Source organism: Monodelphis domestica, chromosome 1, assembly GCF_027887165.1.
Source record: "Monodelphis domestica isolate mMonDom1 chromosome 1, mMonDom1.pri, whole genome shotgun sequence".
Classification (NCBI taxonomy): Eukaryota; Metazoa; Chordata; class Mammalia; order Didelphimorphia; family Didelphidae; genus Monodelphis; species Monodelphis domestica.
This window is the reverse complement of record NC_077227.1, coordinates 566,811,148-566,831,316: the sequence shown is the minus strand read 5'-3', so window position 1 is coordinate 566,831,316 and position 20,169 is coordinate 566,811,148.

Genomic DNA, 20,169 nt, shown 5'->3' with positions numbered 1-20,169 from the left:
ACCTTTTCTTTGGTCTGATAGTTCTTGAATTTGGCTATAACATTCCTGGGGGTTGTCAGTTGGGGATTAAGTACAGGAAGTGATCTTTGGATTCTTTCAATCTCCACTTTCCCTCTTGTTCTGGAATATTGAGGCAGTTTTCTTGAATGATTTCCTGTAGTATTATGTCCAGGATTTTTCTTTTGTTATGGCTTTCTGGTATACCAATGATTCTTAAATTGTCTCTCTTCAAATGATTTTCTAAATCTTCTGTTTTGTGAATGAGATGTTTCATATTTTCCTCAATTCTTTCATTCTTTTGGATTTGTTTTATAGTGTGCTGCTACCTTGTGAGGTCACTTAATTCCGGTTGTTGTATTCTGGTTCTTTAAGACTGGATTTCATCCCTGGCTTTTTGGTCATCTTTTTCCTTTTGGTCTGATTTTCTTTGGAGGTCTTCTTTCATCCTCTTTATCTCATCTTTCATCTCCTTTTTCTCATCTTTCATCTTCTTCACCTCATGTTTCATTTCCTTTGCCTCATTTTCTAGCTAGTTGATTTTGGCTTTCAAGACACTATTTTCCGTTTCCAGATGATTTATCATAGTTTTTAAGTTCTTTCCCCTATTGTCTTCAGCCTCTATTAATTGTGTTTTGAATTCCATTTTGAGTTCTTCCAAAGCTTATCCAATTCACTGGGATTTCTGAGTTTTCCTTTGCTGATCCCTCCCCCTCTGTTTCATTTGCTTTTTGCTCGTTATCTGTACAGACACTGTCTATTGTAATTTCTTTCTTCTTTTTCTTTTCTGTAGTTTGCTCATATTTACCCCTTCTTTGCTCCCCATATTTGTCTGTGCTCTTGCTCCTCATATTTTTTATTTTGGTTTTGGGGCTGTCAGTCTCCCCTCTTGGAGCTTTGTCAGATCTCTCGGTACAGTCTCTTGGGGAGGAATATTGGCTTCCCTGTCCTCTGGAGGCTTTTGATTGGATTAAGTTAAACTGTGTTGGGATGTATGTGCTCTGAGGCCAAAGACTCCTGGAAGGCTGGAGCCAAATGGAAGGTCTCAGTCGCCTAGGCTCTCTCCAGTTCTCTTCAGCTGCTTCCCCACTGCCTGAGTTCCACACTCTGAGCCTGGATCAGCATTGTCCACAAGGTACACCCTCTAGACCAGTGCCTTTGCCCATGCAGAGGTTCGTTTCCTTGCCGGAGGCCTGCACTCTAGGGGGTGAGGGGTCCTGGCCTCCCTGAGCTCTGAGGACTCCTGTTTTGATTAGATTCAACTGGGTTGGTTTGGATGTGCCCCAAGGCAAAAACCTCCACTGAGACTGGAGCCAGTTGTAAGGACCCAGCCACGATGGTGCAGGCTCTTTGGTTTCTCTCTGGCTGCTTCCCTGCCACCTGTGTTGAACTCTGTGAGCCTGGCCCACTCCCTCCTGCTCACAAAGTACACCCTCCAGACCAGCACCTTTGCCCACCCAGAAGTTCCCACTTCTGCTGGAGGCTTAGTGTTCTAGGTGGGGCAGGAGAGGTCGAAGGACATTCCTCCTGTCTTCCCCTTAAATCAGAGTTTTCCTGCATTTGGGATTTTTTTTTGGAGGGTGTACCTTTTAGATTGAGTCCAGCAGGAGGGTTCTATGGCTCTGTTCTGTTGTTAGGTTTTATTTTCAGTCCCCTAGTAGCATTCAGTTTGTGATTGGTAAGGAAGGGTTTTCAGAGGTCTGAAATTCTGCTGCTTTTAAGCCACCAACTTGACTACACAGAAATAATAAATGCAACCTTCTCAGATCACAATGCAAAGAAAATAATAATTAGTAAGGGTACATGGAGAGGTATATCAAAAATTAATTGGAAATTTAAAAATATAATTCTCTAAAACCGATTAGTCTAAGAACAAATCATAGAAACAATTAATAATTTCATTGAAGAAAATGTCAATGATAAGACATCCTTTCAGAACCTATGGGATGTAGCCAAAGCACTACTACGTGGGAAATTTATACACTTGAGTCCATATATTAGCAAATTAAGAAGGGCAGAGGTCAATGAATTGGGCATGAAAATTAAAAATCTAGAAAGTGAACAAATTAAAAATCCTCAGATGAAGACTAGAGATCCTAAAAATCAAAGGAGAAATTAATAAAATTCAAAATCAAAGAACTATTGATTTAATAAATAAGACTAGAAGATAATACTTTGAAAAAAGAAATAAAATAGACAAAGTACTGGTCAGTCTAATTTAAAAAAGGAATGAAGAAAACCAAATTAACAGTATTCAAGATGAAAAGGGAAACCTAATCTCTAATGAAGAGATTTACATATGGCAATCTAGGTTATATGTATGATTACTTACAAAAATATAAATTTCCCAGACTAACAGAAGTAGAAATAGAGTACCTAAACAACCCCATATATAAAAAAAGAAATTGAACAAGCCATCAAAGAACTCTCTAAAAAACCCCAGACCCAGATGGATTAAAAAAGGAATTCATTTAAACATTCAAAAAACAACTAATCCCAATATTATACAAACTATTTGACAGAATAAGCAAATAAGGAGTTCTAACAAATTCATTTTATGACACAAATATGGAACTGATCCCAAAACCTGGCAGGTCAAAAACAGGGAAAAAATATAGACCAATCTCCCTAATGAATTTAGATGCAAAAATCTTAAATATGATACTAGCAATAAGACTCCAGCAAGTCATCACAAGGGTTATTCACTATGGCCAGGTAGGATTCATACCAGGAATTCAAGGATAGTTCAATATTAGGAAAACCATCCACATAATTGACCATATTAACAAGCAAACCAATAAAAACCACATGATTATCTCAATAGATGCAGAAAAAGCCTTTGAAGAAATACAACACCCATTCATATTGAAAACACTAGAAAGTATAGGAATAGAAGGGCCTTTCCTAAAAATAATAAACAGTCTATATCTAAACCCATCAGCTAACATCATCTGCAATGGGGATAAACTAGAAACCTTCCCAATAATATCAGGAGTGAAACAAGTATGCCCATTATCACCTCTATTATTTAACATTGTACTAGAAACATTAGCAGTAGCAATTAGAGAAGAAAAAATAATTGAAGGTATTAAAATTGGCAATGAGGAGATAAAACTATAACTCTTTCTGAATGATATGATGGTCTACTTAAAGAATCCTAGAGAATCAAACAAAAAGGTAGTGGAAATAATCAACAACTTTAGCAAAGTCACAGGATTCAAAATAAAACCACATAAGTCATCAGCATTTCTATATATGTCCAAAGCATTTCAGCAGAAAGAATTAGAAAGAGAAATTCCATTTAAAATCATCCCTGACAATATAAAATCCTTAGGAATCTATCTTCTGAGACAGACAAAGGAACTATATGAACACAACTACAAAACACTCTATAGAGAATTAAAACTAGATCTAACACCCTAAACCAAGATAAACTCAGAATGGGTGAATGCCCTGAATATAAAGAAACTATAAACAAATTAGGTGAACACAGAATAGTATACTTGTCAGATGTTTGGGAAAGGAAAGATTTTAAAACCAAGCAAGAGCTATAAAAAAATCACAAAATGTAAAATAAATAATTTTGATTACATCAAATTAAAAAGGTTTTATAGAAACAAAACTAATGCATCCAAAATTAGAAGGGAATAAACAAATTTGGAAGCAATCTTCATTACAAAAACTACTGACAAAGGCCTAATTACTCAAATTTATAAAGAGCTAAACCAATTGTACTAAAAATCAAGCCATTCTCCATTTGATAAATGTGTGAAAATGCCATGAATAGGCAATTTTCAGTTAAAGACATCAAAACTATTAATAAGCACATGACAAAGTGTTCTAAATCTTTTATGATCTGAGAAATGCAAACCAAAACAATTCTTAGGTATTATTTCATACCTAGCAGATTGGCTAACATGACAGCAATGGAAAGTAATGAATTCTGGAGGGGATGTGGCAAAGTTGGGACATTAATTCATTGTTGGTGGAGTTGTGAATTAATCCAACCATTCTGGAGGGCAATTTGGTACTATGCCCCAAAGGCGCTAAAAGACCCTCTGCCCTTTGATCCATCCATAGCACTGCTGGGTTTGTTCCACAAAGAGATAATAAGGAAAAAAAATGTACAAAATTATTCATAGCTGCTCTCTTTGTGATGGCAAATAATTGGAAAATGGGGGAATGGTATATGTTGGTGATGGAATACTATTGTGCTCAAAGGAATAATAATGTGGAAGAATTCCATGGGGACTGGAACAACCTCCAGGAATTGATGCAGAGTGAGAGGAGCAGAACCAGACAAACATTGTATACAGAGACCAATACATTGTGGTACAATAGAATGTTTTTTTGAGGTTACTAAAAAAAACTCTTTAATGAGAATGTATTTGGCATGGGAAGGCCCAGGGAAAAGATTGGCAAGGAGTAAGAGCACCCCTGTGGGTTGGACAGGGTGCCTAGGCTGAGGGCCACTTGACTTCTCCATTAGTGTCAATGCAGAGATTCTGAACAACTTGGAGGAATCTATAAGAAAAACCACTATCCATATTCAGAGGAAACAGTGTGGGAGTAAAAACACCGAAGAAAAACAACTGCTTGAATATATGGGTCGAAGGGATATGGTTGGGGATGTAGACTAAATGAATATCCTAGTGAAAACGTCATTGAAATTGGTTTTCATTAAGGACTCAAGTAATACCTAATTAAATTGAGCATAGTCTGCGCGAAAGGTGTGTGGAGGGGAGGGAGGAAAATATAGTGAGTATTATAACCAAAAAAAATTAAATTAAATTAAAAATTAAAAATATATTTCCTCTCCCAAAGATCTGATATGTATACTATTCTGTGTTCACCTAATTTACCTATAGATTATTTCTTTATTTTCAAGTCATTCACTCATTCTGATGTTATCTTGTTGTATTGTGTAAGATGTTGATGCAAACCTAATCTCTCCTACACTCTCTTCCAATTTTTCCAGCAGTTTTTATCAAATAGTTGATTTTGGTCCCAAAAGCTGAGATCTTTGGGCTTATCATAGACTCTCTTGCTGAGGTCACTTACCCAAAGTCTATTCCACTGATCCTCCTTTCTGTCTCTTATCTAATACCATATTGTTTTGAGCTTTATAGTATAGTTTGAGATCTGGTACTGCAAGGCCACCTTCCTTCTCATTTTTTTTTCTTGATTTCCCTGGATATACTTGATCTTTTGTTCTTCCAAATAAACTTTGCTATGATTTTTTCTAATTTAGTAAAAAAGTTTTTTTTTTATTCAATTCATCTATATTTTATAGTGGTAGGTTCAGGTCTCACTAGCATAGTTTTACTATCTATTTCTTCCTTGAGCTCCACTAGTTTCTCCTTTAGAAATTTGGATGCTATACCATTTGGTGCATACATGTTGAATATTGATATTTCTTCCCTTTTATCAGGATGTATTTACCTTTCCTATCCCTTTTAGTCAGATCTATTTTTACTTAGTCTTTGTCAGATATCATGAATGCAACTTCTGCCTTCTTTCTATCAGTTGAGGCCCAATAGGTTTTGCTCCAAACTTTAATTCTAAACTTTTGAGTGTCTACCCACCTCGGGTGTGTTTCTTGTAGACAATATATGGTAAGATTTTGGATTCTAATTCACTCTCCTATTTGTTTTGATTTATGGGTGAGTTAATGCCATTCATGCTCAAAGTTATGATTGTCACTTGTGAATTCCCCAGCATTTTGATAGCTACTCTTAGTTCTGTCCTTTCTTCTTTTGCTATATCTTTTTAAACCAGTAGTTTGCTTTCAATCAATCCCCCTAATCCCTTCTCTTAATATGCTTCCCTTTCTGGCCACTCCCTTTTTGTTCCCTTCTTATTTTTTCACAGTCTGTTATGTCCCCCCCTCTCTTTCCCTCCTTTTTTGTACTCCCTCACCCAAACCCTCCTCAGTTTTCCCTTCTCACTTTCCTTGTAGGATAAGATAGGATTCAAGACCCCAATGGATCTAGATTATCTTCCCTCTTAGAATTGATTTCAGTGGAAGTAAGGTTTAAGTATTACCTATTAGCATTCTTTTCCTCTCCTTCTTATGAGAGTATTCTTCTTCTTCCCTTCCCATGTATATCTTTGTGTAATAAAGATTTTCCTATTTATTTTATTTCTTCAAGTATCTCTTAGTGTCATCTTCGATTTCTCCCTTTCATTTTTCTGTTTTTTTGCATATCTTCTTATAGCACTTACTACCCCAATCTCTTCCTGTGAATGATTCTTGTAATTAATATAATAGTGAATATAATTTTGAGAGTTACAAATAACATGTCCCCATATATTAATATAAATAATTTGATCTTATTGTAGCTCTTAAAGAAGAAAGTTTGAATAAAAAACATTTTCCCCCTTTCCCTCTTTCTTATTTACCTTTTCATGTTTCTCTTGATCTTTGTGTTTGGATATCAAACATTCCACTTAGTTCTGGTATTTTCTTTACAAATACTTGGAAATCTTCTATTTTGCTGAATGCCCATATTTCCCCTGGATGTATATAGTCAGTTTTGATGGGTAGGTGATCCTTGATTGAAGACCCAATTCTCTTGCCTTTCTGAATATCATATTCCAATTCTTGGGGCCTTTTTGTGTGGAAGCTCTCAGATCTTGTATAATTCTGATTGGTGTTCCTTGTTATCTGAATTGTCCCATTTTTGCTTCTAGAAAAATTTTCTTCTTAGCTTGGAAACTTGGGAATTTGGCAATTACATTCCTGGGAGTTGTCTTTTGAGGATTTAGTGTAGGGGGTGGTCTATGAACTCTTTCAATGGCGATTTTTCCCCCTTGTTTGATAACATTAGGGAAATTTTCTTGGATAATTTCTTGTAGTATGATGTCAATATTTCTGTTTATTTCTTGATTTCAGGTAAACCAATGATTCTCAAATTGTCTCTTCATGCTCTTTTTTTTTCCTGATCCATCATCTTCTCAGTGAGATATTTTATATTTTCTTCTATTTTGTCAGTTATTTGACTTTGCTTCATTAATTCTTGCTGTTATGCAAGATCATTGGTTTTCAGTTGCCCAATTCTGGTCCTTAAGTCCTGGTTTTCTGTTATGATCTTTTGGTTTTCTGCTATTATTTTTTGAATTTCCTTTTCGGTTTGGTCTATCCTTATTTTCATGGCTTCCAGCTGTTTCTCTAATTGAGAGTTCTTGTCCTTTAAACTGTTATTTTCTCTTTGAACTATTTCTCACTTTTCTTGCCAGAAGTCTTCCATCTTTTTGATAAGCTGCAATTTAAATTTTTCAAGAATTTTTGGACAATTTCCTTTTATTTTTGGAAGGTTTTGGTGCATTTATTTGAGTTTCCTCTTCTAGTTCCTCTGTAGCCTGGGTTTTTTCTGTGTAAAAATTTTCCAGTGTCAGTCCCTTCTTCTTGTTTTTCTTGCTGGAGGGAGGTTGTTGTTCCTGGGCACTATTTGCCATCACTGTGGAAGTTTTTTCTTCCCTTTTTAGTCAGAAATCTTAGTGAGATGGGCAGGTTCTCTGTGTATGGAGTTAAGGAGCAAGGCTTTTGCCTGAGGCAAGCTCTCAAATCTCTACAGCTTCTATTGTTTTCTGCCCTTCTCTGTGCTATCTGCCCGCAAGCATCCATGGTCTGTGCTCTTCAGCCTGCTGGGGTTTCAGGTCTGTGCTAACTTCCTGAGGGTGCCTACAGTCTGAGCTCTTCAGCCTGCTGGTGTTTCATGTGTAGCTGCTCTCAGGGTTAGGTCTTTGGTGGTCTTAGTCAGCTTCCAAAGACCTTGATGTGCCCCACACTCATTCTAGAGGTTCCCTTTGCTCACTCAATGATTCTGGCACACACTGGCTCTGACTCTGGCTCCATAGGTGGGGTGGAGAGGGTAGATCAGCTCACATTTTGTTGGGAGCTTTTTCACCTCCTTATAGTGTGTAAATGCCCAAATCCTATGTATCTTCAGTGCTGCACCCTACTGTAGAGTCCCTTCATTCAAATACATTTAGGCTTTTTGGCCTTTTAAGGTAGTCTATATTGGCCAGTGGTGAGAAGAGGAAGCATCCTGCATCTAGACTGCCACCATGTTTACCTGGAAGTCCCCAGGACTTGATTTCTTGATATGCCTTAAGTGATTACAAATGGATCTGCGATCCTGGTAAAAATAATTTGTAGAAAAAAGGCTGTTCCATATTTGCCTGAATCTTAAGTTACAATGGCTGAAAGGAATACGACAGGAAAGAAACAAGTGATTACTACAACATAAATAAGGTGATAACACACCACACAGTGTGACATGGAACACAGACATCTGCCACAGGACTTGGGTCTCATGCTGCTGAATAAAGCTCATGAGCCCATTGAATGTGGTGTCATGATTAGTAATAAGTTTATCAGAGTTAATCTCTGGCTCAATTTTCTTATCCAGTTGTTTTATTAATTCCTCTCCTATCTAATCCTATCTAATTGCTATCCCAGAAAGCAACCCAAAGATTTAATTCCTGTATAGTGATTAAGACTCTAAGAATGAATACAGTGAGCTTTGTGTTGAGAATGGGATTATTGGAGTGCTTTCCCTCAAAAAGCATGTAAGGCAGCTGCTTCTCAAGGGCATTTTCCTGATGAAGCCATTTTGTTCTGCCCAATCAATTTGTCAGCAATTCACCATCATTTTCTCCAATCCATTATTTATCTCTGGTACCACACCCTTTCCCTACATTACCATGGGTTTGTTGGAATGATTCCATAGTGCTATGTGCAGCATACACCAGTCTTCTTTGAAATTTGTGTTCTTCCCCTTGAATGTTTGTGCCTGAGCATCTTGAGCCTTTTAAAACTTGGATAGCTCAATAAACATCTTCATAATTTCTTTTGTGATAGGGTTCTTTGGATGTTATGCTCTGATGTGGAGGCTTTGAGATTCAAGCTGAACCACTTGAATTACCTTGAAATGCATCATGTTTTGTTTTGTTTTTTAACTTTTTACTTTTTTCAATTACATGTAGAAACAGTTTTTGTCAATTGTCATCTGGCATTTAGTATTCAGATTCTCTCCTTCTTTCCTTTCTCCACACTTCCTGAGACAGTAAATAATCTGTTATACCTCATACCATTGCTGTCATGCAATAGAGTTTTCTATGTTCCTCATGCCCTAAAAACATATCACAGCTACAATAAAAACCCATAAAGGAAATGAAGCGGAAAATGTCATGCTTTTGATAGGCAATCAGATTCTAATAGTTTCTTCTTTGACTGACAGTAACATTTTTCATCATGTGTCTCATGAATATCTTGGAAATTTGCTTTGCTGATAATGGTTTAGTCATTCACAGTTGATCATGATATTTTTGTTACTGCTTATATTGTTCTGCTTCAGCTAACTTCATTATGAATCAGTTCATGTAAGTTTTTCTAGGTTTTTCTGAATTGAAAAATTCCCCAGTCAATAAATGGTTAAGGGACATGAATAGGTAATTTTCACATTAATAAATCAAAACTATCTATAAGTACATGAAAAAGGGTTCTAAATCACTCCTGATTAGAGAAATGCAAATTCAAATAATATTGAGGTAGCACCTCACTCTTAGCTGATCAACTAATATGGCAGCAAATGAAAGTGATAATTATTGGAGGAGATGTGGCACACTTGGGACACTAATACACTACTGGTGAACTGTAAAATTGTCCAAACATTCTGGAGGACAATTTGGAACTATGCATGAAGGCCTTTAAAAGACTGTCTGCTCTTTGATCCAGCCATACGACTGCTGGGTTTGTCACCCACCCAAAGAGGTAGAAAGGAAAAAAAGACTTGTTCAAAAAATAGCCCCATTCTTTGTAGGAGCAAACAATTGGAAAATGAAGAGGTGTCCATCGATTGGGGAATGGCTGATCAAATTGTGGTATCTTATAGTGATGGAATACTATTGTGCTGAAAGGAATGATGACCTGGAGGATTTCTATGTGAACTGGAAAAACTCCAGCAATGAATGTAGGGTGAAAGGAACAGAACCAGGAGAACTTTGTACACAGAGACTGATATACTGTGACAAAATAGAATGTAATGGACTTCTCTATTAGCAACAATGCAATAATACAGGACAATTCTGAGGAATGTATGAGAAAGAACACTATCCACATCCAGAGGAAGAACTGTGGGGGCAGAAATTCAGAAATAAAACATATGATCAATCATGTAGTTCAATATGGATATGATTAGGATTTTAATGTTAAAAGATCACTCTATTACAAATATGAATAATATGAAAATAGGTTTTGAGAAATGATAGATGTATATATAACCCAGTGGAATTTTTTGTCAGCTCCAGGAGTGGGGAGGGAAAAAGAGGGGGGGGGGGGGAAATCAGTAATCATGTAATCATGGAAAATATTCTAAACAAACAATTTTAATATCAGTTATTGTTTTTCACAGATCACCACAACAGGTATATCAATGAAAAAAGATTTAAATATTATCTTATATGGTAAAATGTGACAGAGGTGATATAAGCATTTCATATTAGAACAAATGGTAATGATACACTTGCTGGACACATTTTTGCCACAAACTTTCAAGTTGCAAAAAACACATTATCTTCCAATCACAGTAAAATCAGGTACAGGCATTTCTAGCAACTCCTCCTTCCCTCATTCTGCAAAGAAGACTTACTTTTCTATCAGGAGATGAAATAGCAATTGTGGACCATGGCTAACTACTATGATCTAGAATACAATTGTGCCATAAGAAATGAAGGGCAGGATGATTTCAGGAAAAAAGATACAAAATAAAATGAGTAGAACTAGATGAGTATTATATATAGTAACAACAATTCTATTTGATGAACAACTGTGAATGACCTAGTTATTCTTAGCAATACACTGATCTGAGACAATCCTAGAGACTAATTATGAAAAATAGCATTTGCTTTCAGAAAGATTTGATGGAGTCTGCATGTGACCAAAACATACTATGTTTTACTTTCTTTCTTGTTCTTCCTTTTTCTGTTAGAGATTACCCACAAAATGACTAATACAGAAAAATGTTTCACATAAGGGCACATGTTGAATCTCTATCAGATTATTTACCATCTTGGGGAACAAGGAAAAGTAAGAGGGACTGAGGGAGGTAAAGTATGAAGGTGGAAGTGAACTTGTTACTCATAATTAAAAAATAAATTATTTTACATGGAATGGTGGAAAATAAAATATTAAAAAGGCCAATATAAGCTGCAAAGGAGATGTCCTAGTTACTCTCATGCATTCTCTCACTAGAACCTCTCTACATTGATAAAATCATACTTTGATCAAAAATGAAAAAAAAACTCTTAACTATTTATTTATTTTAACTATAAAAAAAGAAATTTCATATTTTTATGATATTAAAAGACAAAATGTGTTAGTGTTTTATAGTTCATGCCTTTATGAATTTCTAAACTTTTTTTGTGCCACTTACTGTCTTTCATGTGTCATCTACACTTTCACAAAACTGACAAAAATTCCCATCTAATTTCTTATGCCATTCCATGTTAAATTGAAACTATTATGGGGAAAGTTGTGATGTGGAAGGGACACTTGAACTTATCTACTCTTGAGGGACTTATTTTTTAAATCATCTGTGGCCGAGAGCCAATCTACTATTTTCTTTTCCATCAGACTTTCAAAAATATTCTTTTGTCAATTGATGAGATTTTCCATGGGCTATCTAGGAACCACGGTTTAGAAATTCTTCACCACCTCTAAGATGACAAATGTTGGTCCAAAGCCATTATCAGAAAGAGCAGCCTGTGGGAAAAAAAGATGGCTTATCCACAACATTCAACTTGCTTCTCTGCAAACCATTACATTTGTCATCCAGAAACAGAGGGGATTGAGTCCAATTAACTTAGACTCTCTTAGATTAAAAAATATGGGATATGTAATAAGGGTTACTCTAGAATTTCACAGTTTATTCCAGTTATTATATATTAAATTTTAAAGTCCATTAATGTTCCACATTTTCCAAGGCCAATAAATGTTGCATTACTCCAAGGTCCTGAGAATGTTCCTTTAGTCAGGTTCAGATATTTAAGAGGTGATATTAACTGAACCAAAGTAAATTGGTTCTGCTTTTATTTGTATTTTTGCTATCTTCTAAGTTGTTCTCCCTTCATGTCTCCTATAATTCCAAGGTTTTAGGTGACCACTCACCATGAGGACTCTCTACTTGATTTATATGGTGCTTTTTTTGGTATTTGTCTTTGCTGTCAAAGGTAAGATTCAGAATGATTAACAAAATGACTTGGGAGATATACATACATATTTGTACACACACATACACACACATGTAATGGGTTCAATCAGTCCCTCCTAAGTTGTTTGTACCTATAAGCAATTGAACTTATTCCTGGGACCTGCCTAAAGATACCAAGGGAAACCATCTTGACTTAGTCTAAGGAGTTTATTAAAATAGTATTCATTTAGGTGCATAAAAGGGGCATTTTTGGCCATGAAAAAAGAAAAGCCAGAAAGATAAGAGACCCCGTGACAGTGGGAGGTCACTCCCTATTTTAAAGAATTTATTTAACAACATTGGAAGTCAGATCAGGGAAATGCAGTACATTCCTAAAGTACTATGGGCATCATAGAAAGAATGAAAGCATCCTAACTGGAAGGAAGCTAAGAGGTCTTTTAGTAAAAACTCCCTCATTTCATAGATGGGAAAAAAACTGAGATCAGAAACATTATGTGCCTCTCCTGAAGTCATACTGGTAGTATCACAGATGAGATTTGAATGCAAGTTAGAAAGAATACATTGAGGAGGGTGTTATTTAACTCTCTATCTACCCAGGGATAACCTGATGGAGTGGCTAAACCACTGACTTTGGAACAAGAGGATCTGGATTTGAATCTTATCTTGCCACAGGGGTTCCAGATGGTGTTGTGATTCACTTATGTCCAGCAATGGACACCCTAATCTCAACTCTGAGTAAAATCTTAGCCCTCCTCTACATCTGTGGATCACAGCATTTTTGGAAGATATGTGGTCTGTACAATTAGCTCTTGCAATACAATTTTCTTTAGCTGGGTGTTTCACATGCTGTTGTAGCCCAGCATTTGGAAGAAGAAAGAAATGAGAATGATGGAATCCCAATAGTCTACTCTTAATGGTGATACTAATCTCTATTTCACTTCATGATAGCATCAGTTCCTGAATAATTATCACCACTCAGGTCATGATTTTCAGCTAAACCTATTGTGTCCTAAATTCTCTGATGATATCCAGTTTTTCTTCCCTAATTGTCTATTAGTGATATCATGAATTGAGTATACAATAGGTAAATTAAATTCAAATTTTCCCACACTGTATTCCACTTTCCCTCCCAAGCCTCTCTCTTTCAAATTTTCTTCCTTCTTTCCAGGCTACTCTCTTTGTATCCATGTATTACCAATATTTATTCCAAGTACTACCATCATTTCTGCCTCTCAGGATCACAAATAGGGGTAACTTTCAAGTACTGATGTACTCTCATCTCCCATATTCAATCTGTTACCAAGATCTGTTGAATTCAACTTTTTAAACATCTCTTCAGTGAATTCCTGAAGATGATGGAAAAGGGAGAGGCACCTCTCTGATTTCTACGAAATTACTTTGCAAAAAGTCTCAAATCAAATTCTGGAGCAGTATAACCCACAAAAATAAAAGGTGAAGTTTTTTTTTTTTTTTTCAGCTCAAGACAACTTAGAAGGCCAGAACAAAATATTTAGTGAGCCTGGGTGGAGATAAAAACATAGAGCACCAGGATGGGCCCTACCACAGCAACAGATTGTGGATGCAACTGAAGCATCAGGGAAAGCTTCTGGAACTCTCATCCACAGATGGTAATGACATTCAGAAAACTTCTCAGAAGACAATTACAAAGGTACTTTTCTGGTCTGGGTGCAAGATTCTTATCAATTTGCTCATATACAAAATCAGGTTACCTTGGTCAGGTACAGTTACACCTCAACAGAGCACCAGCATACACCAACAGTTGCATCCAGAGGGATCAGTGTGTCCTAGTCACAGTTCCAGAGCAGAAAAGGGTGCTTGAGGTTATTCTTAGAAACAAGCACAGGCCCCGTGTGTATTAAATACGCCCCTCCTTACATCATACCACCTTGGAAGAACTGAAAGCAGATAGTTCCCCATAGCTATTTCTGAAGGCATCTGAAAAAAGAACCTGAATCTTAGAACAGTGCTCTTTTCACCACAGTTTCAGAGCCCAACTTTAACCATTTTTAAGAAAAGAGAATGTTAAGAAAATATGCAAACAACAAAAAAGAAACTAAACATAGTAAGTTATTTTGTTGACAGAGTAGACTCAAACTCAGAAAACAAGTTAATCTTGGTGCATCCAAAGCCTGCAAGAAAAATATTAACTTATTTCAAACCTCAAAAGAATAAATGGAAGAGTAAAAATGGATCTAAAAATAAAATTAAAAAGAGTGATACTGGAAAAATCATGAAAAAAGAGTCAACAACTTGGTAAAAAAGAGGTGTAAGAAAATGCTGAATAAATAAATACCTTAAAAATAGAATAGGTCAAAGTGGTAAAAGGGCATAAAAATCCAAGGAAATGAAGGTCTCCTAAAAAAGCAATATTTTGCCTTTTTGCCACTTGGAAAAAAAAAATATACAAAATGCAGCAAAGGGAAAGCTTTGTGAAAGACAGAATACATTCATTGGGGGAAAAGGATACAAAACTTTTCTGAATAAAAGAAGTCTTTAAAAAGGATGATTGATCAAATAAAAGTGGAGGAACATAAGTTCAATAAAAAATCATGCCTTAATTATTAGAATTGGAAAAGTGGAAGCTAAAGAATCAATGAGATATCAAGAAACAATCAGAGTCAAAAGAATGAAAACAGAAGAACAAATGAAATAACTCAATGGAAAAACAATTGATCTGGAAAATAAATATTGGTGAAATACTTTAATAATTGTTGGACTACCTGAAATCCATTATTAAAAAAAAAGCTTAGATATCATCTTTCAAGAAATCATCTAGGAAAACTGCTCTAACATTCTAGAACTAAAAGGCAAGGTAGAAATGGAAATAATCTACTCAAACTCCCAGGTAAAGAAGTAAATTTTGGAAGTAGCCAAAAAAAGAAACAATTCAAATATTATGGGCCAGAGTCAGAATAACACAAGAGTTAGCAGCTTCTATATTAAACAGTTAGAGGGCCTGAAATATATATTCCAGAAGGTAAGTGAGCTAGAACTTCAAACAAGAATCACTTGCCCAATAAAACTGTGCATAAATATTCATAAGAAAATGGATATTCAATGAAATAGGGGACTTTCAAATATTTCTGATGAAAAGACCAGAGCTGAATGGAAAAATTGGCTCTTAAATGCAAGACTCAACAGAAGCATTAAAAGGCAAGTAAGAAAGAGAAATCAAAAGATATGTGATGAGGTTAAAGTATTTACAACACTATATGAGGAGATAATTGTTATAACTCCAAAGAATTTTGTCAATATTAGGACTATTAGAATTATATATAGATAACAGGGCAAAATGTGAGTTGAATCTGAGATAATATGAAAGATAAAATAAAATTAAGACATAGTAAATAGGAATGCTTTGGGAGGAGGAAGGAAGGAAAAAACAGAATGAGGTAAATTGTTGAACTAAAAGAGGCATGAAAGAGCACTCAGACTATTATAATAAATATAGAAGGGGAGATGGGGCAGGTGGGGTGGAAAGCATGTGAACCTTAATCTGATCAGAATTGGCTTAATAAAAGAAGAATATACACTATCATTTGGGTATTGAAAGCTATTTTACCATATAGGAAAATAAGACAGGAAGAAGTTATGGGAAGAGGCATGGGGCTAATAGAAAAGGAGGAAAATCAGAAGAGGTGAAGATCATAAGCTAAATAGGTGTAAATAGAATAGAAAGTAATAGTAATAATAATGGTACCAAATTTGTTTTGCATATTGCTCTAATAAAGGCCTCCTTTCTCAAATACATAGAGAAATGACTTGATACAAGTCATTCTCTAATTGATAAATGGTCAAAGGAATATGAAAAGTCTCTTCTCAAACAAGGTATTTATAGCTCTCTAAAGTAATGCAAAAATGCCCTAAATCACTATTATTTAGGCAAAGGCAATTGCCTTCTTTCTTATACCTCCTGGTTTCTATGAGTTCCTTCATAGTTCAGCTCAAGAGGCCTTTCCTAATCCTTTAAATCTTGTATTTTTCCTACATTGATTCCTTTCAATTTTTTGTTTAAGAGTATGTTGACTCAAGATAATTGTTTTTTTCTATTGTATCATTCAATAGACTACTGTCTCCTGTACACCTTCACATACAAAACTGTCCTCCATTTAGCTGACAAATTAATTTTCTAAAAGCACAGCTTTCAATGTTCTTTTATTCTCTTCCTCAGCTGTCCAAACTGTCACTTTTATTGTTCCTAGAAAAAAGCATTCCATCTCATGTTGTTATTGACATTTTCATTGGTTATTTGACATGCCTGCAATAATCTGGTCTGGGTGCAAGATTCTTATCACTTTGTCGGCTGAAGAGGCCTTCCCTATCCATTGATTCAAGATAATAATTTTTTTTTTCTAATGTATCACTCAGTAGGCTACAGTCTTCTGTATTCTTTCATATACAAAAGTAAATGTTTGCATACATCATATACTTTGATATCTATGCATCTCTGACCACTTTAACAGCTAAACCTGAAAAGTAATGGCCTATAGAAATTCTTCTTATCCTTCAAGGCCTAACTCAAAATAGCACCTTCTTCAAGTTTTTCTTCCCTAATACTTCCTACCCAAGAAATATTTTCCCCTTATTCTAAAAGTCATTTTGAGGGAAAATAATTTTCTGTGCTATTATATCACTTCTCTAAATATCTTATCAGATTATATTATCATTGTCCTCAAGGAATATGTCTTTTTCAATCATGGTTCCCTAGTTCTAAGAACAGTACCTTACACATCAAATAATTAGAAGGTATTAGTTAAGTGCTTCCTTAATGCCAGGGACTAGGACTACAAAGACAATTATTAAACATTCTCAGGAAACAGGATACATATAATCATATATTAAATACAAATAAATCACTGGTAATGAGGTTAGAGTATAAAACACTAGATAAAATACTAGATTGAAGGAGTAGGATTGTTTTCATATGTTAGTCCATGAGCTCAGTTTTGAAGGAAATTCATGCTTCCAAGAGGTCAAACTGAGGAAAATGCCCAGTGGGGGATGGTCATTGCAAAGGGCCAGAGATCATAAATAGAATCCTATTTTATGAGAAACAAGTTTGAGTGAGCTATAGATGGAATAAAGTGATAAACTACATAATTAGAATATACAAATACAACCAGAATGTTAGTTGATTTAAATATCACACAGAACAATGTGTATTTGGTTCTAGAGGTAAAAGACAGTCACAGGAGTTTATTAAGTAGAAAGGAAATTTAATAAGACCTAAACTATACCAATGAAATAACTAGCCCAGTATCTATTCCAATTTTATTTTTCCTTGTCAGTAAGAAATCCAAGAGAAACCATATCATTATCTCAGGAGATGCAGACAAAGCCTTGGAAAAACAAACCTATTCTTTATGAAAACATTAGAAAGCATAGTAGTAATAAATAGATGGTGAAGCAAGGATGCCCATTTTCACCATTACTATTGAATATTTTACTTGGAATGACAAATATACCAATAAGAGCAGAGAATGAAATGGAAAGAATTAGAATAGGCACCAAGGAAACAAAGTTAGCACTCTTTCTTGATGATATGATAGTATACATAGAGAAAAGCAAAGAAGCAACCAAAAAAGTAACAGAAATGAGCAACACTAGTAATGTTGTAGGATATAAAATAAAGACACACAAATCATCAGCATTGCTATATACCCCCAATAAAGTCCAACAGCTGGAGATAGAAAAGGAAATTCTGTTGGCACTATAAAATACCTGAGAATATACTTACCAAAATATTCCCTGCAACTATATGGATGCAATTGTAAAACACTCTTCACATAGTGTGACCTAAACAATTATAAAAACACTAATTTCTAGTGGGTAGGCTGAACCAAGACAATAAAATGACAATCCTGCCCAAATTAATTAATTATTCATTGTAGTACTAATCAATCTACCCAAAATTATTTCATAGAGCTAGAAAAAATACTAACAATATTCATATGGAAGAGCAAAATGTCAAGAATGTAAGGGAAATTAATGAAAAAAATTTGAAGGAAGGAGGCCCATCTATAACAGATCTCAAACTCTATTATAAAGGGGGTAATTATCAAAATAATCTTGTGTTGCCTAAAGAAGAGAGTATGTTAGATAATTAACCCACAATAGTTAATGATCATAGTAACCCAGTATTTGATAAATGCAAAGATGCAAACTTTTTGGAGAAAAAAATCACTATTTTACAAAAACTGCTGTAAAAGCTAGAAAACAAAATGGCAGAAATTAGGCATCAACAAACATCTCAAACAATATAACAAAATAAAGTCAAAACTGGTATTTAATCTAGAAATAAAGGTGGTATCATAAATAAATTAGATTAACACAGAAGCATTTACCTGTCAGATTTATGGATAAGGGAAGGATTTATGACAAAACAAAAAATGGAGAACAATAAAAAGAACGTAACAAGTAATTCTGATTACATTAAATTTTTTTTAAAAAGTGTAGGAAAAACAATCAACCAAGATTAGAAGGGAAATAACAAATTGGTTGTAGGGAAATTATAGCAAATATCTCTGACAAAGGTCCCATTTCTCAAATATATAGAAAAATAACTAAAATTTATAAGGATGCAATATATTCTCTAATTGACTAGTCTATCTGATAGTCAAAGGACTATGGGCACTTCTCAGATGAAGAAGTTAAAGCTAACTATGTTAATTAAAAAATATCTCCAAAATGGTTATTTTTAAATGCAAATTAAAACAACTTTGAGATATCACATCTCTCCTCTCATACTGGTTAACGTGACCAAAAAGGAAACTAATAAATGTTGGAAGGGATGTAGACAAACTCGATTACTGATGGAACCATTCTAGAGAGCAATATGGAACGAGGCCCAAAAGACCATAGAACTATATGCACTGTAGGTCTATATCCCAAAGAGATCAGAGATCAGGGAAAAGGACCTATCTCTACCAAAACGATGAAGAGAATACATTAAAAAAAAAAGCTGGAAACACTTTTATGTACTGTTGCAAAATGAAGTGAAAGAACCAGAAGAGTATTGTATATAAAAACAGAAATGTTGTATGGTTATCAGCTTCAAAGTACTGAACTATTATCAGGAAAGCAAGGTTGCAAGATCATCCCAAGGGATTCATGATGAAGAATGCTATCTATAAGCAATGGAAGAAATATAGGTGTGTGACTGCAGATCATATATGGCATTTTTCACTGAATTCTGTTCATGATGGGTTTTTTTTTTAATTAGAGGTATGATATATCTTCTTTCTTGGCATGAGAAATATAGAAATATGTATTGCATGACTGTACTAGTATAACCTATATCAGACACTTTATGACCTTTGGAAGAAGGGATTCTGGGAGAGAATCTGAATAATAAGATGTCTGATAATAACTATCAAAAGTTTCAATGTGTAACTGAAAAAAGTCTTAATAGTTAAAAAAACTGAATTAATGAATCTAAGGTTTAGGGCTAAATTCCTTCAATTCTGATTCAGAATATGGAATAACTTCACTGTGCTGTAAACAAAGATTCTGAAACATTTATGTTCTTTCCACAGGAATGGAGGAAGCTGGAGACTTTTTTCAATGTCGGTTGGGGGGTGGTCGTTGTTTCTCTCATTGTCCAAGACACTACGAGCAATCTGGCTTCTGTACCAATCGATACATGAAATGCTGCGTTCGTTAGCAAAAAGAAACAGGAAAGTTCAATGCTTCGAAACTGTGGTATAGAAGATTGAGAGTATAAAATATGAGAGAAGTTGAACTACATGGAATATGCTACACTTGTATAAATAAAGGAAAAGCCTTTTGGAGACTTGGTTTTCTAAGGCAGAAATGAATCTTGGGTGTGATTTTTTTAATTTTGAGAGATGGAATGTCTATATGATAAACCATATTCAAGAGTTTTAATAATTTTGTATGGAGTAGAGGCAGTTTTGAATAGTTGGTAGAGGAGCCT